At 36.2% G+C, this 26,217-nt stretch overlaps 1 protein-coding gene across 1 annotated transcript in view; it reads left to right on the forward strand.

The window, feature by feature from the left end:
* Nucleotides 1-26,217, forward strand: part of LOC122809248 (urokinase plasminogen activator surface receptor-like) — a gene marked incomplete in the record, with an annotated part of 361,759 nt that overhangs the window by 12,204 nt on the left and 323,338 nt on the right.

A 26,217-nucleotide genomic window follows, 5' to 3' on the forward strand; every position in this document is an offset into this window, starting at 1 on the left:
TTAATACTATTTGTTCAGAATATGATTGTTACATTCTGTGACATTTCAAGTTCAGGCTTGTATTGTTTCTCTTGAACAACTTTGTCAGTTTGATGTTATGTATAAACATTAATTACCTTGGTAACTGCTTACATATTATATATGGTTAAGATGTGTTACAAAAACTTCAATTCAAGTTAAAGGAATTGCATGACTTGTTATGCATATTTACTTATATAAGAAAATCATCATGCTTCCCCTTGATGTTCAATGCAGTGTATGTCATTTACGGCAAGTTAAGACAGTAGTGTTATTATGCACAAACCCATGTTATTAAATCCTGTCTTTAATAGCTAAATTCAGCAGACTGCTTCATCTTATATGATGATTATATATTTTATGTCTAGATTTACTAAAATCATTCATTACATAACTATTGTTTTTTTTTTTTGTTTTTTTTTTGCTGTTGCTTAGTTATTTGAGACACCACAAGCTGTAATGCTTATTCTTATTATTAGCTCCTTCCAACCATGTCCATAGACTTTAAATTAAGAGACTCTTCTAGTTTCTTATTTGTTATAAGTATATTTCTATCCTTACATACACACACATATCAGTACCTCAAGCAACAAGGCCCATCCAGTTTTGCCAGAATACCATTCACTAGTTTCCAGGCTGTTCTTAAAATATCCAAACCAATATTTATCCTGTTCCATTTTACCAGGCTGTTCCGTGCAGTGGCCACTCTGCCAGTGAACCATTCAACACACCTTCCATTCCCACAGATATTTCTATGAAGGAAATCTGATGACTCTCTAGCACTTCCTGGCAATCCCTGGCTATCCCCATATACCCAACACGTCCAAGCAAGCTCACCTCCCAGACCACTGCAAAGAGTACTGCACAAGACCAAGTGCTCTTAGTCTTTCACAATAACTCAGACTTCCACTCTTATGTAAGTCCTTAATGTGTTTGGACCAAAATACATTTTAAATATATAATTGCGCTTATTTTTTTTTTTATCAATAATCAACTTAATGAGCTAAATGAAGTGTTGGGAGACCATCAATATGTGTACATGTGGTTTAAAACAGCCCTTTTATTTTTTATATATATATATATATATATTTTATTAAATCAAAAACTTCATTGCTGAGAATCATCTCAGAGGCTCCTTAGAGCCATTAAGCATTATCGTCACTCTGTCTCCGTTACCATAGCAACCTGGGAGCATCTGTTTCTGTCAGTGTGTCTGTGTACTGCATACCAGAGGCTCGCAATGCACCAGAAGCAAAGCTTCACTTCACTGCAACTTCAAGCCTAAATTCCTTCCCTTTCAGTGAGGCAGCAGCCAGGAAAAGAACAGAGAGCAAACAATTAAAAAAAAACCTCCCAACAAGCTGCCACAACAAGAGATAACACATTCTTCCAGCCTTCCCACGTCTCACTCAGCAGATGTATAAACAAACTATTCTCTGCCAAAATATCCCAAATCACAGTTTTATCCACCCCCTTCCACTGGATCCAGGATTAAACACCAAATGTCTTTTCCTAATACACAAGCATCAGTAAACCTCGATCGCAAGCCACAACCCACAGCTTCCCGGAAATGAAAACTACAACATACAACAGCTGTCAGACACAACTGCATCTACACACACCATATCAGGCCTAATCAAACAGAACTTGAAGCTATGATACCTGCCATAATTGATATTAACTATGTTTAGACAGAATAATAATGCCATTTGTACTATCTCCCAGACACGGCTGCATCCACGCACACCATAACAGGATTGATCATACAGCACTCGAAGATATGATACCTGCCATAATTGATATTAACTATGTTTAGACAGAATAATAATGATATTTGTGCTATCTCCCAGACACGGCTGCATCCACACACACCATATCAGGATTGATCAAACAGCACTCATCGCTGTGTTACCTGCCATAATTGATATTAATTATATTTAGACAGAATAATGATGACATTTGTACTAAGGGCTTGCTACTATTATTTAACCAGGATATACATGACATTTCTAAATCATACTTTAACTGAAGAAGGCATTAGTCTCCATGACAGCATTTTTTTTCAAAACACTCTACTGTTACTGCAATTATATATAATGTTAATTTGTTACATTTGAGTCTGAACTCTGATGAATGGTACCTTGTTGAATTAGTTAATTAATTACTTAAATTTTATAAGTAAAAACAATGAAAAATGAACAATTAAGTATACATTGAGTTCAAGTAAGGGAACAGAAACTTCTATGTTTATATTATATGTTGCTTTGTTTGGCTTATATATAATGTAAATAGTAACCCATCTTGAGCTACCTTTGTTTGTGAAGAATTATTGGACTCTTTGAACATTCTGAATAAATCATTACTGTTTCTCAGTTGTTTAAGAAACCATCCTTTTTTAAATAAAAACAGATGACAAGTGAGGTGCCATATCAGTTGATACTTTGAGAGATGAAGTTTTAAGAGTTATTTTTTGACACAGCTATCTTGGAATCATTTTTTTGTTTCTTCTTTCTAGCATCAGTCCAATGATTTGTTTCTTATATTCTTTTAAGAGTAGGGGCCATCCAGTCCATTTCTTCTGGGATAGACACAATGTTGTTGTTTTTGATGAATATAGTAGCTTCTTCTAAGTCATTAAAGGTTCTCATCTCATTGGCAAAAAGTATTTTTATCTTGGCTGGAAAGGCCAGCTGTGCTTTAATGTTGTTGTTTTTCAACAGTTTTATTATTGGCCAGACTTTTTTTCCTTTGTTCTAGTATTCTGGAAGAATAATCATTGCCAAACCTTATCAGGCTTTGATTATATTTTAAGGGTGATTTTCTCCAAGCACATTTTAATATTAGTTCCTTGTCCAGAAATGAAAGAAATGTTATAACTATGGATCTATGTGGAGCATTTGTTGAGTTAGAAGCAGGTTTCGTCAGTGCAATATGCACCCTTTCAATTCCAAATGTAAGTCCCTCTTTCAAGTCTAAAAATTCAGGAATCCAGGTTAAGAATGAAATAATGTCTTCTCCTTCAGTGTTTTCAGGCAGACCAAAGATCCTCATGTTGTTTCTCCTTTCCCTGTTTTCCAAGTCATTATTTTGTTAAGCAGCCATGCATTCTGTTTAAGCAGTAGTTCAGTTTGGAATTCTTCCTCTTTGAGTCTCCCTTCAATGTCATTTAGAGAAGTCTCTATATTTGTTATTTTTGTATGGTGTTGCTGTAATAGTTCCTTAAGAGTATCAGTCCATTTTTGAGAATTTAATTTGAGGTTTTCTAAGTCATTTTAAAGCCATCCATCTTCAAAGATGGTTCCTGTAAGGTAGATGTCATCAACTGAAGTTCTTTTTTCAAAGCAGCATCTGGATAAGAATTCCTTGAGTTGTTCATATTCAGTGACTCAATATATCTCCAAATTACTTGACAGGAAAACTTTTGTACATCTCCACCAAAATTAAAATGTATGTAGTTTAGTAGTTTATCTATAGATTTCTGATGTTTTAAACTTGAAAATAATAACATTTTCCTATATTATTGTACTAGTTTATGGAGCTCTCAAAATTCACTGCTCTCAGTTGGCCATCTAGGCTCTGCCCCACCCCCGCATTTTGAGTGTTTCTATGTAAAATTACCATAAACCATACAGCAACTAACAAAGTATACTGTGAACTTCAAATCCTATGACATTAGATAACAACATGGCATTTTACTTACTGTTAAAAGTATTAGAAGTTATTTCATACATCATACATAAACCAAAGTATTCTCAATTTATTTTAAGTAGAAATTGTACATATATTAAATATTACAAATACTTTATATGTGCATGAAGTGACAACAGAGATTTATCTGTTTTATCTGACTTTTGCAATTTACAGTGGATCTTTGTCAGTCACTTAGTATTTAAAACAGGGAAAAAAAGTTCATGGTTATACATTTTTTTGACAAATTACCTAAAAAATATAAGTATCTGTGAAACCTTACATGTATGCACACTGTTTTCACTTGTAGAATTCCCTCCCTTTAAATGACCTTTCACAACATGCCATGTCAATTTTCATGAGATTATAGTGTTTTGAAATATTACTAAAAGTGTGGAAATATTATATCCTTTATGTAACTAATAGTGTAGATATCTCAAACTCTGAGACACAGTACACCCAAAATGTCAACAGCATTTTATCCAAGATGACGTGACTTTTGATATGATACCTGGGAAACACGGGTTAGGAGTTTTATTTCTGAAAAATTAAGAAAATATGAAAATCATGATACAAATTTTATAAATAGCTATATGAGCAATGAGAATGTTCCAAAATGGCAATGTACCCCCACTGCAGCCATAGTATTTTGTCCATAATATTGTGACTTTTTGCACAGTGTCATGCAAGTTTTTTTTAATCCATTTGATACTGGAACTATTCAATAATGTTAATAGCAGGATAGTGTGTCCAAATGGTGAATTTAGTGACAGTGAGTTTTTTTTTCTGAATGTGTCTCTTGTCAAAAACTGTAAATGGACGTTTATCAAGAGCAGGATTGTGTGTATGACTGTTTGGGGATTTGGGATAAACTTAAGTTAGGTAAAGGAATAGGTTTAGTGTTGTGTGCATGGTAAAAGTATGTGCCGTCTTCAGTAGTGGCAGTTTTATGGTAAAGGTTGTATTGTTAGGGTTAGGGACAGAGTTAGGTTTAAGGTTATGTTTAGCGTACATTACTAAGGTGGAGCAGAGGGGTGTCAGCTACTCCGACTCTTTCTTACTACTGTGGAATTACCACATCATATCTTTCTCTTCATAGATGCAGAATGCCATCTTCCCTTATTGATATGCTGCAGGGACACTTTTTCAGCCATCACCAGTGACACAATGGCAAAGGCAATAATAATAATAATAATAATAATAATAATTAAGAAAAGCAATACAAAGAAAGAAAACAATACTCTCAGTATATGATACTGTCACAAAACAATAAACTATGTAAATGTGCTTTGGCAGATATGGGGATAAAAACTTAATTTTTTTTTATTCAAATAATTGTATTCAGAAAAAAAAATTTTTTAAAAAAAAAACAATACATAGCAAATATAACAGAGCAAATAAAAGTGAATTGAATGAACTATTTACAGAATATACAATGGCCTCAGGTCAGACAAAGTCAAAAGGAATACAATCATAGATACACAGGCAAATAATAAAGGTTATTGTACAAGCATTAACAAATTATAACTTGCATTCTTGCTTCCTCTTTTCTTATGAAGATAAAATTGTGTCCATTTTGAGCTTCTCTATTAGGGAGGGAAACTTCTCCCAATAAATGTTAGTCCATTTCTTTGGAAAGATCCGCATTTCCTTGACTTTAATTTCTAACAGTGAAACTTCTTTCAATAGAGTGAGAAAATCATCAATTGTTGGGATGATAGAGGAGTTCCATTTCCTAGTGACATTTTTTTGAGATAGCCATTATAGTCCAAAGAAGATAAAGTTCCTTCTTTTTCACAGTAGTGGTTTCAATTTTATTCAGAAGGATTAATGACTTTGACAAAATGAAAGAGTCAGTAAAAATGGCTTGCAGAAATTCACCAATATCCTCCCAAATTTTTTAATATGAATACAGTCATATATAATATGTGACCAATCAGCATTACATTTTAGATTACATCTCCAGCATATTGCCTCATTAGTATTTTTAAATCTAGCTATTTTATTAGGGGTGTAAAAGGCTCTATGCAAGAATTTCCATGCAAAGATTCTCCAACTTTGCATATTTGAAGTTAACTTAATAGAATATAGTCTGTTTATTTTTGATTCCTTAGATAACAATAATGAACAATCTTTATTGATAAAATTCCAAAATTTCTGGTTAGAATTTGTTTTGTAACTAATAATTTTATATAACTTTGAAGTTAAATTTCTCCAATTAAAGTCTTTGTGTAATACTTCATGTAGATAAAATATAAACTTAGGTATGGAGTTAAATGAAGAATTTTCTATTGTCCTACACATATCGTGCACATATGACACCAGACTATTAATAACTAACCAGTCACTACTTGATAGACTGAATGTATTAATTATCTGATTGACATTCATGACTGTTAGATTTTCTATACATCAATACCAACATGAGAAATTATTTCCTTTCCATGAGTTAAGAGCATTTATGGAAATGTTATTAACAAAGTTTTTTGTTATATTAAAAGGAGTTAATAACTGAAACCATAATTTAATTTCAATATTATTGTTTATGAAGTTCCAGAAAGTATTATAAATGTAATTTATATAAATTAGGTGAGTAGGCTTGGTGAAATTGTATTGTAACTTGATACAGATGATATTCCAGAGTACATTGTTCTATCCAAGCAGTTGTATATTTTTTGCTAACTTATTTTCTTCCTGAAAAATAGCAGTATGTAATGGTTTCCAAGTGGAAGAACTTTTTGGATCTATCCAATTTATAACTGTTTTAAGAATAGATGCTTTAATGTAAGATTATAAATCAGGAACGTTTATGCCCCTCATTCCCAGAGTCTAATATGGTTTAGGAAAGCAATCCTATTTTTTGGGATACCAAAGGAATCTTAAAAAGATTCTATTTAATTATTTTAAAACTTTTTTACTAGGCATAATAGGTATTGCTAAAGTGATGTAGTTTACCTTTGGGAGAAGTACCATCTTTATTAACTGCAATCTGTCTTCAAATGTTAGGAACAATTTATTCCATTTCATTATTAATGATTTAAGTGTACCCAGAATATTATTATGATTTGTAGATATAGTTAATTCTAATGTTTCACATAAAACAATTCCTAAGTAATATACAGAAGAAACCTGTTTCCCAACAATTGGATTTATGTTAGAAATTGAATTATTTTTATTATTTAATAACATGTGTTTCGATTTGGAAGCATTAATCTTTAAACCTGAGATGTGATAACATTTTTCAGCTAATAAATTTAGTTCACATAGTGACTCTTCTGAATTTAATAAAGTGAGTAGAATATTATCAGCAAAGATCATAATTTTGGAATGAATTTGATTATTAATTTCGATATATTTAATTTTAGGGTTAAGACGAATAGTGGAAGAAAAAAGTTCAATTGCTAATGCAAACAACAGTGGTGACATAGGGCATCCTTGTCTGGTACCCTTAGTAATATTAATCGCATCTGATGTGAAAGGATCTAATTTTACATTAGCTAGATTATCCTTACAAATTTTTTTTTTATTAAATTAATGAATCTTGAGGGGAAATTATAAATTTGCAGTATTTTGAAAAGATAATTCCAATTTAGTGAGTCAAATGTCTTTTCAATGTCTAATGTTACTATTAAAGCTTCAGCTTTGTCTCTATTTAAGAGATCTATAATGATTAAAATTCTTTATATGTTGTCTTGAGTGTGTCTATTGTGAATAAACCCCGTCTGATCCTCATTAAGGACTTGAGTTAGAGATTTTTTAATCCTGTTAACCAGAATGGACATAAAAATGTTATAATCATTATTTAGAAGTGAAATAGGTCTGTATGAACTACACAAGTTGGGATTTTTATTTTCTTTTAAAATAGGTGTAATCAATGTGTATCTTCATGAAGGTGGAATACTGCCTTGTAGATATATTTCATTTAATGCCCTCTGAAGTACTGTTATGACTGATGATGGAAATAATTTATACATTTCTATAATGATTCCGTCTATGCCTTGAGCTTTGTTATTTTTGCCTTCCTTAATTTTCTCTTTAATTTTTTTAAATGTTATTTGTTTCTGAATATTTATGTTTAAATTCTCTGGTATTTTATTTAAATTTGTATAATCTAGTCCTATATCTATTTTGTTATGAGGAGAATCATTAACATTATAATGCTTTGTGAAATGGAATTTGAAGGCATCTAATATATCACCTATATCTGATACATTTTTCTTGTTTTCCCCTTCATGAATTATATTTGTAATATTGTTTGTATTGGAATGCCTTTTTAATCTCATTGCTAGGCTATGCATATATTTTGGTGAAACAGCGTATGAATTTAATTTTAATTTTTCCAATGCCAGATTGGTTTTATGCATTATAATGTCATTGTATTTTTTATTCAATTCTCCGATTTCTTTTTTTTTTCAACCAGGTTCTCCACATCCTTGAGGTTAATTTCTATAATGTGTTTTTGAATATTAACTAATTCAGACTCCCATTCTTTTACTTTATTGTTACACCAGGAAATGATTTTACTGTAAAGATATGCTTTTAGTGCCTAAAATATTTATGAACTATTAACTAAATTTTCCAAAAAAAAAAGGGGTTTTTTTTAAAAAAAAAACAAAAAAAAGGGGGGGCTTTTTCCTTTTTGGGTTCTGGTTTTTTACCCTTAGTAATATTAATCGCATCTGATGTGAAAGGATCTAATTTTACATTAGCTAGATTACCCTTTAAAAAAAAAAAAAAAAAAAAAAAAAAAAAAAAAAAAAAAAAAAAAAAAAAAAAAAAAAAAAAAAAAAAAAAAAAAAAAAAAAAAAAAAAAAAAAAAAAAAAAAAAAAAAAAAAAAAAAAAAAAAAAAAAAAAAAAAAAAAAAAAAAAAAAAAAAAAAAAAAAAAAAAAAAAAAAAAAAAAAAAAAAAAAAAAAAAAAAAAAAAAAAAAAAAAAAAAAAAAAAAAAAAAAAAAAAAAAAAAAAAAAAAAAAAAAAAAAAAAAAAAAAAAAAAAAAAAAAAAAAAAAAAAAAAAAAAAAAAAAAAAAAAAAAAAAAAAAAAAAAAAAAAAAAAAAAAAAAAAAAAAAAAAAAAAAAAAAAAAAAAAAAAAAAAAAAAAAAAAAAAAAAAAAAAAAAAAAAAAAAAAAAAAAAAAAAAAAAAAAAAAAAAAAAAAAAAAAAAAAAAAAAAAAAAAAAAAAAAAAAAAAAAAAAAAAAAAAAAAAAAAAAACCCCCCCCCCCCCCCCCCCCCCCCCCCCCCCCCCCCCCCCCCCCCCCCCCCCCCCGCCCCCCCCCCCCCCCCCCCCCCCCCCCCCCCCCCCCCCCCCCCCCCCCCCCCCCCCTCCCCCCCCCCCCCCCCCCCCCCCCCCCCCCCCCCCCCCCCCCCCCCCCCCCAAACCCCCTCCCCCCCCCCCCCCCCCCCCCCCCCCCCCCCCCCAAAATTTTTTTTTAAAAAATTAATTAATTTTTGGGGAAATAAAAATTTCAGATTAAATCAAATATGTATTTCAATCAAAATAAAATATTCATAAAATGTAGGTAAAAATTTCAAGAGATATTTACTACACCATTTACCTTTCAACTTTCATGAGTTTCTGTAAAGTGCCTCATTCATTTAGTAATTATCTTACATAATATACTATGATCAACATTGTAAGACTTAACTACAATAATATCAACATTCAATCTAGTGAGCCATTGTAAATCCACAAACCACTTTTTCTCTGATGCATTGGTTGAAGAGTTCAAATTGTATTGTTCTAGACATGTAGTATTTCAATACATATATAAATACTGCTCCAAACAGTACTATACATAGAAATTTAATGTAACAGAGCTCAATATTGTATTTGTACATTACTCCGAACTTCAGTAAAGAGCTCCTTTGCTACTCTTGATGTAGAGCATTAAAACAGAGTAGATCATAAGTGATTGTTCACAGTTATACCTTAATATTAAACACACAATACCATTCTAGGCATTATAAATTTAATTGAACAGCTACCATAAATGCTAAATAAATTATACCAAATCTTAAAAACATAGGTAAGATAATCAATCTGTCAGGTTTTTGAAATAATAACTTCACAACCCCGAGCCTTTTTAGCAGTAAATTCCTTTTGAATGCATTTAATGATTAGAATAATTACCTAGATGAATGAGAATGCACAAATTGCTCTTTGTTTGTATTCTGTCACTACTATATCAAGTGAGAAATAGTGTTACAGATATGGAGTTTCCGATAATATATACCTTCGTAAAAATCAGGCATCAGACCTCACACTTTCTTTTCCTCTTCTTATTGTGAAGTCAGTTCACAATTTTAAACTATCTTCTCTCAAAACCACCACAAAATATGCAATATACAGGTGCCTTAGTCTTATTATTTATTCATTCAATAAAGAATGCAAATTCATGAATAATTTGAAAAACCAAAGGTAGTAAAATGAGTCAACTGAAGAATGCATCAACTACCCTCTCTATGTTTTAATGGTTCCATATGCATATATATTGTCTTTATATTTCATTTACCTCCCTTTTTTACAAATCTTGAGCAATGTTTAACAATTACTTTTCCCTTCTTTTTTCATATGTGTCAGTACAGACCTGTACACAATCCTACATGTTAACAGGTTTCAAGAGTAGAATTAGAATGAATTTGTACAAGTCTCAATTTATTACTGTAAGTGCATGTCAACTAATATATTGCATGTATTGTCACCTGTTTAAAGTTCTACTAATCCAGGAATTTCAGGCCTCGTCAGCATATATTCAGTGAAATTGCAGAATATATTCTATAAGTGTACTTTCCACATTATTACAGTTGCAAGACCAGAACTCACTTCCTTGTGTCCCATACTATAATGTTAATATGAAACTTTAAATAATGAACCATCCAACTTGCATCTATTGAATATAAACATTATGCAACTTACATATTCCTGCAGCTCACCTGTAAGTAGTTTACCTGCTATTTTCACTAGACAAACACTCCACATTTTGTCCATCTTTAAATCGTAAATGTGGTTCAGAATCAGTATAAACTGATATTAGTACTAATTTCAACCATCCATTGTTCTTAGCCTTCTTTATTTGGATGAGCCCTGTCCACAAATATACCATTATAGGTGTAAACATTATGTGTGTACCTAAAATTATTCTTATGACATCAGTGCAGTATAAAAATAAATAAATCAGGGACAACCTTTGCATAGATAAATGAGCATGCACAAATTGCTCTTTGTTTGTATTCTGTCACTACTGTATCAAATGAGAAGCAGTGTTACAGGCATGGAGTTTCCAATATATATAGCTTTGTAAAGATCAAGTATCAGATAAGACCTTATACTTTCTCTTCCTCTTCTACTTGAGAAGTCAATATCACACTATTCCTCCATTTAAAAATGGATCTCTCATGCTTGTTGTTTGTGAACACCACGTTTGTTTGCCAGCTATTATTGTTTTTTGAAAATAAAGCATGAGCCCACATCACACTGTATAATTGCTATACATTAGTATTGTTTTTGAGTTAATTGCCCATAGAGTGTTTGTAGTAGGAACTTGTGTGGTCAATGGGGCAAGCGTAATTCAATTTGCGTGCTCTAGGGCCACTTGTGAGTTAACATGTTCTGCAAACCTGGGTGTCTCACTGCTGTATCCATTTAAGAAACTGTATTTGCTGTCATTTTTACTGTGTTACATGCTCCCCAAAGTGCCTCCCACGTAGAAAAACAACCACGACCATGACCAAACATCGTTTGATGTCTGCACTTGTACCCCTGCTACTCTGCTGATACACTGCCCAAAGTCCCCTCTATACTCGCTATCGGTGGGAAACACCCAGCCCCGAGTTTTAGTCAGGAATAATTAAATTCAAGAATATTTTCTTTCTACCCAGATGCATATCTTAAAGAATGCAGTTTTTACAATAATAATCTGGTGTAATGTCCCCTACTAACACATTTTTCTTTTGTGGTTTCTTAAGATGTAATGTTGGCTTTTTGGAGAGGATTTGATCTGTACCGGTGGAAGCTGAAGTGTGTAAGTTTGCTTTGCTGAATTTATGAGGCTTGTATATCTTTTGGGAAGAGGTAAGGTAGTCAAACACATGTCTCAAAATGTTTTAAGCTTATGTATCTTGAGCATTGCGACTTATACCCCACCCCCAACACAATGACTGGCAATAGCTATAGCATAATAAGATCTTCTAACCCACAATGACAGTTTCCTCAAATTAGGAGGATCTGTCTTTGGCCTGATTGTGTGCGATAACCTCTCCTTTTGTAGACAAACTGCATGAGCACAGAAACCATTACATATGATGATGTTAGAAAGAATATGGCCACTGTTCTAATCCGTAATAAAACTATCTCCACAGTTTCATACCATTATTCAATATACTTTATGCTGCAGTCATCTATTAAGTGAAAAGAACTTATAGAGATAGATGTTTATTCTATATTTGCAGCCTCTCTTGTTAGCAGTGTGTGTTGTCGTAGGCTGTGTAGGTACGGTGCTTTGGGTCATCTTTGAAATTGAATACCTGGTGTCATGTATATTGTTTGAAATTTGTAAAATCAAATTCCTTTTACAGAACATATGTTGACTAGCCAGCCACACAAACACACACACAGTAGCTCACATGCACCATTCCCAAGTGTGATCAAAAAATCCACTCAACTGCACAACTAGGCTAGAATGGGAAAACCCACCCAGTAGACCATAAATGGCTGAGGGACAATGAAGAGAGCCCCACACTGAGCTACCACCACACACCAGCACTGAGACACAGTTGTCGCATATGGGACAGCTGGCAGGAAACCAAATATATTCTAACGGATGACAGATTGTTTCTCCACAGCATTCTTGGAATGCTCCTTAATGTCAACAATAAACAAAATAACTGATCTGTACAGACATTACTGGGTGTTTTGGGAATAGGTTTTGCTCATACCTAGAGGATTTTACGTTCTTTGTCTGTGGGGAGCAGGAATATCTTTTCAAAAACCTATGCAAGTCATCATTGGCCACAAGACACATATAAGCGTCAACAACAACATTCAGTGCCAACTCCGACCGAAGCAAAGGTAAAGTAGGCTACTTTTAATATTTCTCCACTTTATACAATGCTGTTCGATAAGGAGATAAAATGAGATTCCAATTAGTGTAACGCCTAGCAATTCAAGACATTTTAACTCCTCAAACAAAAAATTAAAAAAAAAAAAAAAGAGGAGAAACATCCAAATAAACATTTAAATGTATCGGAAATAAATTCTATGTGATTAAACTCACTAGAAGGGCAAAGTGATATTTATTTAATGTGTAGGGTTTATAGTTAGAAGTTAAATGTCAAAAGGGCTCTTTACACTCACGACTGTTCGCAAATGAACTGACAGGCTCATGTAAGGGGAACTGAAGATTTCCCTACAAGTCTCGTGCATTTAAAAAGCTTCACTTCTTCGTTTTAAAAATAAACGTTCAACTGAAATCATGAACTTGTTGGCTATAATAAGCTCCAGTGAATATGCAAAGACTTTGTATAAATTAATCATAAAACCATATTAATGACTGAAATTAGTCATAAAATACAACTAAACCCCACCCATTAACTAGCGACTAATATTAAGAAAATTAAATTAACTAAAGCATGGCTGTTATTGTACTAAAAAGTACAATGAATATTTAGCATTTCCTACTCAGCAAATAATTTCTTTTCCCCTATAAAATACTGTCATGAACAAAAGTACACTAATATAGTCAATTAAATTATTGATGTAATATGTCACTTATGAACTAAACTTTGACTCTAAAGAATGCAATAGGTGTATTATAAGTTTATAACATAGAATTTATGACATGTTTAAAGAAAGAACAAACAATATTAAATTGTTACCTTTAGCATATATTTTTAGTTTTAGTTGATACTTTGAGAGAGGTAGTGGAAGGGATACTTTTTTGAGTCAGTTCTTTGCTTCTTTTTTTTACATCAATCCAGTTATTTTTTTTGGAGATCTTTTCAGTGATGTAGTTAAAGCCCAGTCCATTTCCTCTGGGACTGTAACTATATTATTGTTTTTGGCAAAGGTTATTTCTTCTTCAATGTCATTAAAAGTTTTTATTTCATTTGAAGTAAAAATCCTTATTTTTGCAGGGTATGCCAGTTGTGCCTTTATTTTATTCTGTTTAAGTAATTTTACAAGTGGCCAGGCTTTCTTTCTCATTTCCAAAACTCTAGAGGAAAAATCATTGTCAAATCTAATTATATTTTGCTTGTATTTCAGTGGGGATCTTCTACAAGCAGATTTAAGGACAAGTTATTTATCAAGATAAGAGAGAAATTTAACCACTACTGACCTGGGAGTGGATGATAGTGATAAAGGAAGAGGTTTCCCAATGGCTCTATGAGCTCTTTCTATACCATAAGAGAATCCTTCTTTTAGATCTAGGATTTCAGGTAACTATGAATTAAGAAAGGAAATAATATCATCTCCTTCAGATTTTTCTGGTAAACCAAAAATTCTCACATTAGTCCTCCTTTCTCTATTTTCCATGTCATCCAACTTGGTGATAAGCCATTTATTTTGCTGCTGAAGGACATCTCCCTGGATTTCTTCCTCCATGAGCCTTCCATCTATGTCAGATAAAGACTCTTCAATGCTTAATATTTTAGTTTGATGCTGTTGAAGTAACTGTTTTAAGGATTCAGTTTGTTTATGACAGATTTCTCTCGTTTTCTAAGTTGTTATTGAATCTGTCCATTTTAATAGATAGTTCTTGTAAAGTAGAAGACATCAACTGAATTTCTTTCTTCAAAGTAAATTCTGCATGTGAGTTCTTTGAGCTACTCATCTTCAGAGAGCAGTTTTAAACTCCAGATATTTCTGACAGGAAATTTTTGAAGACTATATTCCAAACATGATATAATGATAGCATAAATGTTAAAGAACAATAGTTAACTGTTTTTTTCTGTGAACAAAACAATTATTTCCTGTTATTTAAAGTATTTTTGAGGAGCTCTAAAAAAGTGTTGCTTTCAGAGTGCCATCCAGGCTCCGCGCCTAGGAAAATGTAGACAAAAACTTTATTTGATACCAACAATAAGTACTTTCATTACAGTACTTAATTTGACTGAGTCTGATGAAGTCTCAAATCTCTGAGCTGAAAGTACTTGATGTTGGTATCTAATAAAGTGTTGCCATCATATCTATTCTTGGCAGAGCTACATAGTTTGTTGTTTTGTGGTTTTTTTACTTGCTATATTGCCAACTACAAATTTAATGCTACACTTATCATTTCTTGAGCATAATTCAAGCTTCAGTACTTCACCATTTAAATGCCTGGCAGTGGGACTGAATATTGTCACAGGATATTGTTTAATAATCAATAAAGTGATGGCTGTGAAAGCAGTGGAACAGCTTCTGAGGGGCTATCAAAAATCCTTTTTCTGTACAGAAGCAAAAGTACATGCGTGTTCCAAGATATAAAGCTCAAACATTCCTGGGTCTGTCTTCCTGCAAAACTGCAGATTGGAACATTAGATGAAAAAACAGATAAATTAATCCCTTGCTTGCTGGTCTTGTCCAGGTGGCAGAATGCTTAATAATATTCATAAATACTTAGATTTTCCTACTGGGGTCCATGATTTTCCTTACTTTGCCATTGGCAACACTGATTCCTGCCAACTGCTTCATAGTTTCACAGTTTCTTATTAGACTATTGACCCTTGATGATCTTTAGACTTCTAGCCATGCATTCCCATGAAGTTATTTATCCCTTGTAATTTAAATATGAATAACCCAGAGCAAGCATTACATTTACATGTTACCCCTTTACATAACAGACAATGTTGCTACTGCGGGGGTGAATTTGTGGTGTCCCATCCATTCACCTAAATTATGTTTGAATAAAGTAAAGTATTTTGTTTTCTATGGACAGGAACACAATTAAAAAGAAGAGGAATTCTCTGTGATATGTACCTGTCTCTCCAACATGTTCAGTTTATGTTGCAGAAAATATTAAGATCTCTTGAGCAGATGTTTATGCTACAGCTGGACTTGCAGATGGAAGATGCATCTGGATGCAGTTTCTTTTTTGTTAATAACACCTTTATTGAATCATCACTTGTAACACAGGCAAATTTACATTTAGACCAAAGTAATCAAACTGTATTAAATTAACACTGACATACAATATACTATATTGCTATATGTCATATAACCTAAGCAACATTACATAATTTAATTCCTGCCCCTTTTTATAATCAAGAAACATCTTTATTAAACCATCGCTTACGACATAAGCAATCATACATTTATATAAATGAAAATGAACCACATTGACACAATCCTAGTTGCAAGCATTTTACATCACACACTATACTGACACATTTCCAGTTACAAAAATTATATACTACTTATAATCTACCCAATCATTTTCAGTCAAACATTTCATAGTTCATATAACTCCCACCTTCTTTTAAACCTCATTCCTCCCCTGTATGTACTGTTCCTACAATTCACGTTTTTTTCCTATATAGTTTGCTCTTAGCCTTTTCTAAAGATCTCATTTCCAGTTGTTTAATCTCTGTTACTATATTCACTACTTCTTATATAGTTGGTTTAGATTTTGATTTCCATTTTCTAGTAATTGCTTTTTTGGTAGCCAAAATAATTAGACACAGCAAGGATTTACCATGTCTAGGCAATTCCAATTCTGTATCACAGCTCAGAAAAATCATCTCCGTCATCACACCAATCTACCCACCCAAGATCTTTGACAGTGCATCCTGCAGGGAATCCTTAAAGTCTGCCAACCCACTGCACTCACAGAAAATATGTTCCCAAGTATCTCTTTCTTCCCCATCACACTTCCAACATTTGCTGTCTACCTGAGGAAACATTCTATGGAGTCTACTTGGACAATAAAAATATCTATGTAAACATTTCCAAGCAAAAATCCTAAATCTTCTAGATTTCATTGCATATTTGGGAGACATACATATGTCCTTCCATTGTTTCTTTGTGAATTACTTATCCAATCTTTCTTCCCAATACTTTCTAACTTCCTCTGATTGATTCTTATAGTTATCATGTAATATTTATATGCTCAACTAATTATTCCTTTTTTAATGGAAGCTTCTGTTCTAGATTCTGCTATAAACTCTACCAGTGCTGGTCTTTCATTTAGGATCCCCCCATTTCTTTCTCTGTACCTATACTGAATGTGACTAACTTATGGTGAGATTTGACTAGGAAGAGAGTTACAACTGGTATGGAACAGAGCTGTCTCATATTGGTAAGGACCTGGGGTGTGGACTAACTGGTTCAGAGAGTTTATATTAATGAAATCTAGAAATCTCTGGACATACATGTTATGTAGTTTATAAGCTTCTAAATTTGTAGAGGTGCAGTTGAAGTCCCCTAAGAGAATGATGTTTGATTTGATGCATAAGGACTTCATTGTCATCAAGTAGGAGATATGGACCATAAGGGACATAGAGAGGGTACTATATTTGGCTACGGTGTGATACAAGGTTTTATAAATACTAACTTGGACATGGGAGAGTTCCAGGTTATTATCCAGTTTATTGAATCTGGATGTGGCACTTTGTTTAATAAGTGTAGCAACATCCTTGCCTTTAGTGCCCTTATCTGGTGGGGTGAACCTAAATGTGTTCTAAGCATTAAATCCTTACATTGATGTGTTTTTTTCTATGAGCTTAAATCAGATCTACATGACAGTGCATATATCAGTATATTCCAGGGTAAGGCGTGCCTATAGGGAGTGGAGTTTTCTGTTAAGGCTCCTAGCATTCAGAAGCAAAACCTTTATGTTATATGGATTCTGTTTTGTTATGTTGGATAGTTTTAGAGACTGACGTTGCCTAAATAAAGCACTATGAGGGTGGGGAAGGTTTTGGCCAACATAAGGAAGCCTTGAGGAGATATGTGTAGGCCATCTCTGGTGAACAATTTGGACTGTCAAATGTCTCCCAACCAGGGTGAGATATATATATATATATATATATATATATATATATATATATATATATATATATATATATACATATATATATATATATATATATATATATATATATATATATATATACACACATATATGTATATATATATATATATATATATATATATATATATATATATATATATATATATATATATATATATATATATATATATATATATATATATGTGTGTGTGTGTGTGTGTGTGTGTATATATATATATATATATATATATATATATATATATATATATATATATATATATATATATATATATATTTATATATGGATCTACTTCAAAACATTGAAATCTCATAACATTAAATTTCCAAACACTGAGACCATAACATCAAAAACCCAAAACACTGAAAACCCAAAACAACGAAGAAAAAAAAAAACTTAGAACACTGAAACTTTGCATCATAAGACTGAAAACTACAACACACATTTAAATAACATCCCCTTCACCTATAACAACACCAAACTAACAAACACACTTTTTACTAGGTTTCTGCAGGGGGCCAACCCCCCTGCAACCCCCACCACCCACGTAAATTAAGTATATCAATTCCAAGATCGCACTACAGTGAAAAAAGTTAATTTCCTAACCTCACTGCATAGCGAAGACCATACAGAATGTAAACATGTGGGGCAGGATTCACGAAGCCTCCGTGTAAGAGATACATGGCTTACACGGAGGCTGCAGTTAAACGGTGTGACGTCCGCATGTCATGCATATGCATGAGGGCATGCTGAATCACACCGAAGGCTAACACGGTCCATGGAAGACAGTAGGGGGCGTGTCCATAGGCCGAGCCCTGCAAGCGGACACGCCCCCAGAAGAGTAAAATTGCCCAAAGTAAACACCCACGATAGAGGCCATGGAAATGTGAATAAACACAACACAACACATGCCCCCACAGACTATGAACATAAAATATATAAATGAACATGTTATATATTTTTTTTAAATCGTAAAGATGTTTGCCCGTCAGTGCGCTCATTTGCGCGGGCGTGCCTGTAGCTTAGCCACAGTTAGCAGTCAGTGGAAAAGGATATAAGAACTAAATATGCAAAGTAAGCCAAGAAGCAATAGCATAGCGGTAAAGACGTCGGCTGAAGAGCAGGCATTCATGGTTCGAGCCCCCACAACCTCAATTTTTATTTTTAGTAAAATAAGCATGAAACAAGTCCCTGACAAACATGTACACATATAAAATCATAGTTTATGTAAAATGTAATGAAATAGTCCATTTATTTTGAAGAAATGTGAGATAACAAAACAATAAAAAATGCGAGATGTGCCTATAGCTGAGCTACAGTTTAACAAGGTGAGTGCATCTGCCTGTAGGTGAGCAGTAGTTTAACACGCTGAAACTGTGTGCCCCTAGCTGAGCTGAGTGTAATATGCATGCTAACAGCCAAATGAAGCGTAAACCAGTGTACCCCGTTTGCGCGAAGCTGTGCACCGCGCCAACAAGCTAACCGACAGGCAATGTTGAGCAAGCCGTATCAAAACTGCCTTTACACAGACACACCCCTCAGCCTGTCTAGACAGTCATAAAAAATAAAAAGCCGTGGCCAGGTTCGAACCCAGGACACTATGCACCGTAGTCAAAGTACTGAACCACTAAGCCATGACAGCAGTACCTACAAATGCAGTAATAGCAAATATATAGGAATGAATACAAAGTGGAGCATGGCAAAGCAGGTTTTGTGAAGTTGATACAATTCCAAAATGGCCAATCACAGATATGTGCGGAAAAAACGGCATATATAAGCCCCATAGGCGGGAATACACAGCATAAACGATTGTAGAACTAACTTGCAGCCAGAATGTCAGGAGTAGGTGAGGGTAGTTGCTTTCAAGCACAAAGGTGGGGCATTGAGGAGTCCAGATACATGGTCTGGCTCCTAGTCCACAATCATGAGGCCCAACTCATGCAGGGCCAGGTCCTGTGGGGAGCATATAGGGCTGAGGCATGGGACTGGTTGGCTCATGATCTCACCAGTGCCACAAGGATTCCAAGGACTGGTGAGCAGGTTCATCACCACCATGCGGACCTGAAGAGACGCAAGCAGGACCAATTAAACCTTTGGTTCCAGGAGGCCCGGCAAATGCCCAACGCCCCACTACTAAGTAAGTTGTATTGAATTATGTATGTAAGAAATTAAACTAGCTGATATTATGGAGATGTGTATTCCAATATTACTTCATTTATATTACAGCTGCAGGTGTCCGTTCTGCGAACTGCAGAGCCTATGGCGATAGGCTGGTGCGGTTGCACCACCAGGCAGGTCAGTAATCCTCTCCCAGTAACTGTAAAGAAATATAAAAGTATGACAGTTAGCAAAAGAGTGCAGTGTAGTCACTAAGTAATAGAATGTGCAAGTAACAGTGTAAGAGTGCTTGCAAGTATTGCTTGATTACAAAAGTGTGTTGCAGTCTGTAATCCAAACAGAAAAAATGAAAATGTCTGAAATAAAAAGTCTGAAATAAAGATGCCCCACCTGTAATATAATAGTACACAACCTGCAGCAGGCTGAAAAGTACAGCTGCAGAAGATGAGCAAATCACATGTGTGAAATATACCCCTGTTGAAATACTGAAACATGACAGAAGTGAGATTGCTGGAAAGGATTGTAATAACTACAGGTAAAACATGTCAATAAAGCCTAGAAGTAAATACCATCCTGAATAGTAAAATGAAAACAAGTGAGAGAGTGTGAGAAAGAGTTATGAATCCACCAATAAAGTAGTAATAACCCCTGAATAAAGTATACTGCAGTCAGTACAGAATGAAATGAATGTGAGAAGCAAAACCAAACAGCGAAATCTGTTCAAAGTGTTGCTGCAGCTGGAATGTATCCCAAAATCTGGATATGTTGCTCTCAGTCTGCAATATGCAGATAGTATGATTGTCTGACATACCAAACATCCACAGTTGTCTATAGCTATATAAAGCAAATGTAGCAGGATGATGTAGCTGAACAAAGCCAGATATGAATGTGTATGAAGAACAATAAAATGTATATTGATGTAGCAGTAACAGTCCTTTCACCAAATTGAAGTAGTTATCATATAGGAAACTGTAGTTAGAACAGTAGTGTGTATATATGTGCAGCTATCAGAAATGTACAGCATATGTATTGGTATTCGAAGGTGTTAATATTATTTTCTTCACCCCACCCTATAACCACATATAACCCATTCCACGTGAAAATGGTATGTGCAATCACAATTAACACCCTGGACATTTGTCCTGTTGGGTCATAAATATTTGCATGTCTGTTGATGCATCTGCCCTGTTCATACATCCAAACCTGATGGCCTGTTGCCATCAATCAACCCTGCATGTTGTTGGACTGTCTATTGCTGTTCAAATTATGCATGTGTTATGCTCGCTGTTCAATGGTGTGAATATCTGGGTGTTTGGTTAATGGGAATACTAATGCATGCTGTTACAACTAATTGCGAATGGTATTATATGTTACTAACCCAAACTGTCATGACATAATGCAAAACATAGGACGACAGGGAAGGCGGGTTCCAGCGGACCCACCTCTCCCACCTCAGCTGGCGAGTGCACCTGGCACTAGTGCCCAGTCTGGACCCTCCTCTGGTGGCTCTGTGCCACCTGCGGGTGGAAGTGCTGCAGGGGATGGGGCCCGTCCCCCCTCTGCAAGCATGGCCGGAGGAGAACCACCACTCACCCTCCATAGCATCCGGACTGTGGTGCGTAGGGAGATCCGGGACTCTGTTCTTGGGCCCCTACGCCAGCTTGAGGCACAGGTGGCACAACTTACGGGCATGCCTGTTTCCCAGCCTACACAGCCCCCAGCACACCCCCGTCCTGGGCAGTGAAGGAACAGTGGCAATGACCATGGGTGGGGATATCAGTTCCACTGTTGCCATCTGTGGGATCATGGGCTCTGGATATCCAAACACATCCGTCCCTGTCAATTGTGTAACCCCCCCCCCCACACGTGGCATACACTGCCCCTGTATGCATCTTGTTTGTCTTGTCTGTTGATCTACCCAACCTACCTCTCCAGCTATACCGACTTCCTTCACCTGACATACCACTCTTACCTGAAAAAAAAAAAAAAAAAAAAAGGGCACTCTGTACCCACAAAAAAATTATGCCCCATACATAGCTGCCCATTCCGCACACATGTCTGCTGGACATGGAAACTATCAATTACAATTGGCTGTACAACAAGTATTATTGTTGTCCTGACACCTCTCTCAGGGGTGGAAGGTTTCAAATGTCACACCAAATTACATACATATGCACAGCTGTTGCTGATGAAGAAATGGGCAGCTATGGGCCTTACCTACATTCCTCCTGCAAATCCCAAACTTGTTTCCCTACTGTCTTACCCTCTTTGTGACCCCTTTTTCACCACTTTCCTGTCTCCCCATTTTCATTTCTTTCAAAGAAAATAGCGTGGGTGTGTGCCAGAGTAAGCACTGTTAAGCGGTTGTAAGCTGCAGGTGTCTTGCGTGTGCGCGAGCTAACGCCAGTGTATGCGTGAGCTCCACAAGAAACCAGCGCTAACCCACTTGCAACTGCTTAAAAGTGCCTTAGTCACTCTGATTGACAGGTCCTGTAGTCAGTTCAAAATCAAAATAAAATCCCACTGTCAGTCCCGAACCTAGGACATTGGAAACAATAGTCTGCATGACCTACCACTAAGCCATGACTCTTATACAAGAGCATTGTGCTAAAATAAATATATCATGTAATAGTAGGAATGAATGTAAAGGGAATATAGGATGTGTAGTACACAAAGCATGTCATTTAGAATTACTGTCAAAACTAGTGGATTTCCATAATAGTAGTGTGTGAACAGAAACAGCCATGCTAGTTGGTAGCTAGTAGGTAATAATGTCAGTTAATGTACATATATAAATGTATGTATATTATATATATATATATATATATATATATATATATATATATATATATATATATATAGTTGTAGGTGTCAGTGTGCATACACACTTACTACAGGAAACAGGAGAGAGGAATGGAGAAATGTGAATCTACAACACAGCCTGAATCATGAGAGAGATACTAACCTTTACACTCACAGAACAGTGTCCACAGCATACTAGCATAGTCCCCGCCCTTACAATCTGAAAGGGCAATGCCTATCTCACATACCCTTTTATAGCACTGTCCTGAAATCACAGTGAGAACTGCAATCAGTACACAACTGGCTGCATGCAATTAGCAAATGCTGGCTTACAATTGGTGCAGAGGCCATCACAGGGACTTATGCAGATACCTACAAAAGCATCCTGTACTCACATTCCACACATGCAATACGTTCATTGCACTGTCTGGAGGCAGACAGAGAGAGAGAGACAGACAGAGACAGAGAGAGAGAAAAAAAAAACACAAACAACAACACACGATACACACACTGAGTCTAAGTGGTCAGCAGTGACAGTAGCAAGCCGTGCCAGCAGCAGCAGGAAGCAGTAGTAGCGGTAACGCAACCAGCTGCGACAAACACAGGTAATGTAAAGTAGCAGGTTAATAGTATGCATACTGTGAACCCTCCATATGTGTCATAGGTCTGTATCTATAGGTATGTCCATGTGATATGTTGTGTGCACGTAGTTTCACCAAAGGGGGATGACTATACATTACATGTCAGTCAGTGTTAGGCCATGATCCTGGCAACAGTTTTCTGTTGCAGTGAGGCCTGTCTGTAGGATGTGTGTGTCAGCTGGTGTAATGACTATGGCACTTAGTTAGCAGTCATCTGGGAACTTTGTCATCCACAACCCGCACATGTTCGCTTTTACATCTGAGAAATAAATGCCAAACAAGAGGGGTCCTAGGACAGAGGCCTGTGGGATACCACATGTGACTGGCATTGAGTCTGACATGGCTCCTACAATATCGATATTATGGATTCTGTATGTCAACCAGTGTGCAACCCATCATGTGACATATGTAGTAACATGTAAGCTAATGAGCTTGTCTATGATGCCTGAGTGGAGTACTGTGTTGAAGGCCTTAGGCAAGTCCAGGTAGGCTGTATGGATTGCGTTGCCCTCATCAATGACTGTAGTGACTATTTTGAAAGGTCAACCAGGTTCAAAAGGCAGGATCAGCCCATCACAAAGGCAAACTGGCCGGGAACAAGTGTCTGCAGGTACCCAATATCGCTGTATATGCGTCCCATACTGAATCATTCCATACCATAGCAGACCAGGCTGGTTAAGCTTATGGTGTGGTAGTTCCCAGGGTCAGTAGAGGTGCCTCCATAGTGGAGTGGGACCACTGTTGCTGTGTGCCAGTGTTCAGGTACATATCCTGTAGTACGGCCAAGGTTAAATATCAGTCTTATATGTGGTTGTTTGTCCTCTTGGAGTTCACGTAGCACACATCCAGGAATACCATCAGGTCACATTGATGCTGTGTGTTCTGCTTTGCTGAGGGCGGCCCTCACCTGGACATGTGAGATGATAGGGAGGTTACATTCAGCTGTGATAAGTATTTCTACTTGTGGAGGAGAAGGAGGGGGGATACGTGCACCGAACCTGTCTGCAAGAATGTTGCCAATATCTGTGTGTTCGGTGAATGTTAAGTAGGTGTGTATTAATTCAGAGCATATCTGAGGCGTTTGGTCCATATGTGTAACATAACTGAAGAAGGCCTTGTGGTTATCTATAGTTTTCGCGGCCATTTCCCTCCCAGAGTAGGCCGTGGGTGTTGTTATGAGAGACCGTAGCCTATTACCAGTGCTGACCACAGATGCCTTCCCTTAATGTGAATCTGCTCTGTCCTGCAGTAGCCTCCTTCTATTGTTATACAATCTGCCTTTGGCTGGGGTCCACCGGACAGGATGCCTAACCTTTGTGCGTATGGTCTGGGTTAGAAATGTGTGTGCATGTTCCATGCAATCTTTGGGATGTCCATGGAAAGCATTCGCAAAGGGGTCAGCAGTGTGGGTTGTGGCTTCCACTGGCCCAGTGGGCTGCATGGATACCATCTCAGTCCTAACAAGTGAATAACTGTCTAATCACATACATATCAAAGTAGTCTACTGTGCTGGTGGTGGTGGTGGTGGGATATTTATATCCAGGCCGAGTAACTTGTGTCCAGATCACACTAGTGGATGGCGTTCCACATACAGTACCTTGGTATATACCCCCAGAGTGAGGTTGTGCATTGGACCTGTCGCAGTGTGCTGACCGATGGGGCATGCTACTATGTTGTATGGAATGTGGCAGGTATTGTTGCACAGGTGTTGGCTGAGCACTGATATCTGGCCATGTACTTGTATATCCACCAAGAGACACACACATGCTACATATGGGAGTAGTAGTATATCACTACAGTTGTGTATCATGTATAGTATGTGTGCCATATATTGCTGACATAGTCTGCTGATATCTTGTTTGTGTTCTCTTCCAGGGAGATGGCGCGTCAGCGTAATCCCGCCTACTCTACAGCAGAAGATGAGGAGATACACCAGAGCCTGGTGCAGGATTATGACATACTGTTTTCCCGCACAAGCCAGAATCAGCAGGAGAGGGCTGCACTATGGCAAGACCTTGTCCGTAGGGTAAATGACATTGGCATGCATAATAGGACATATGAGCAGGTACGACATCACTGCAGTGATTTAATCAGAAATTTCCGTCAGCATGCGTCGGATATCCACAGGCAACAGGTTGCCACAGGAGGTGGGGAGGCCACACACACCCCCCTCACCAGACTGGAGGGGCTACTCCTAAGTGTTGTGGCTCCAGCCCCGGAACAGCAACAGCAATACACCTGCATCATGATGGAAGCTGGATCCACACAGCAGCATGACATGGAGCATGCAGGTAATATGCCATATGTACACTTGACTGTTCTGTACACTGTTAGTTTATGCATGTGTAAGGTGTGTCTGTGGTATGTAGCTGTCAACATAGTATGTAATTGTGCAGGTGTGATATTGGCAATATCAGCAGCTGACGTGTGAAAGGCAACTGGTGTACTACTGCACTGTATCATATGCAGTATCAATGGCACAGTTGTGCCCACTGACATTAATCTCCTCATTTCTGCAGGTCCGTCCGGTGTTACAGCAAGGCAGGCCATCCATGCTGGTGAGTGTGTTTTAACAATACCTATAATGGTCTTGAAAGTGCTAGTAATACTAGTGTAACTCAGTAATGCTCTGTGTGTATACTGCGGGGTGTGCATGTGTGCATGTGTGCCTGTGTCCACATGTGCATGTGTGCATGTGTGCCTGTGTCCATGTGTGCATGGGTGCATGTGTGCCTGTGTCCACGTGTCCACGTGTGCATGCGTGCATGTGTCCACGTGTGCATGTGTACACGTTTTCATGTGTCCACGTGTGCATGTGTGCATGTGCGCGTGTGTGCCTGTGTCCACATGTGCATGTGTGCATGTGTGCAAGTGTGCATGTGTGCACGTGTGCACGTGTGAATGTGTGCATGTGTGCCTGTGTCCATGCGTGCATGTGTGCATGT

This window comes from Protopterus annectens, chromosome 8.part0, assembly GCF_019279795.1.
Source record: "Protopterus annectens isolate FY-2018-M chromosome 8.part0, PAN1.0, whole genome shotgun sequence".
NCBI classification, from domain to species: domain Eukaryota; kingdom Metazoa; phylum Chordata; order Ceratodontiformes; family Protopteridae; genus Protopterus; species Protopterus annectens.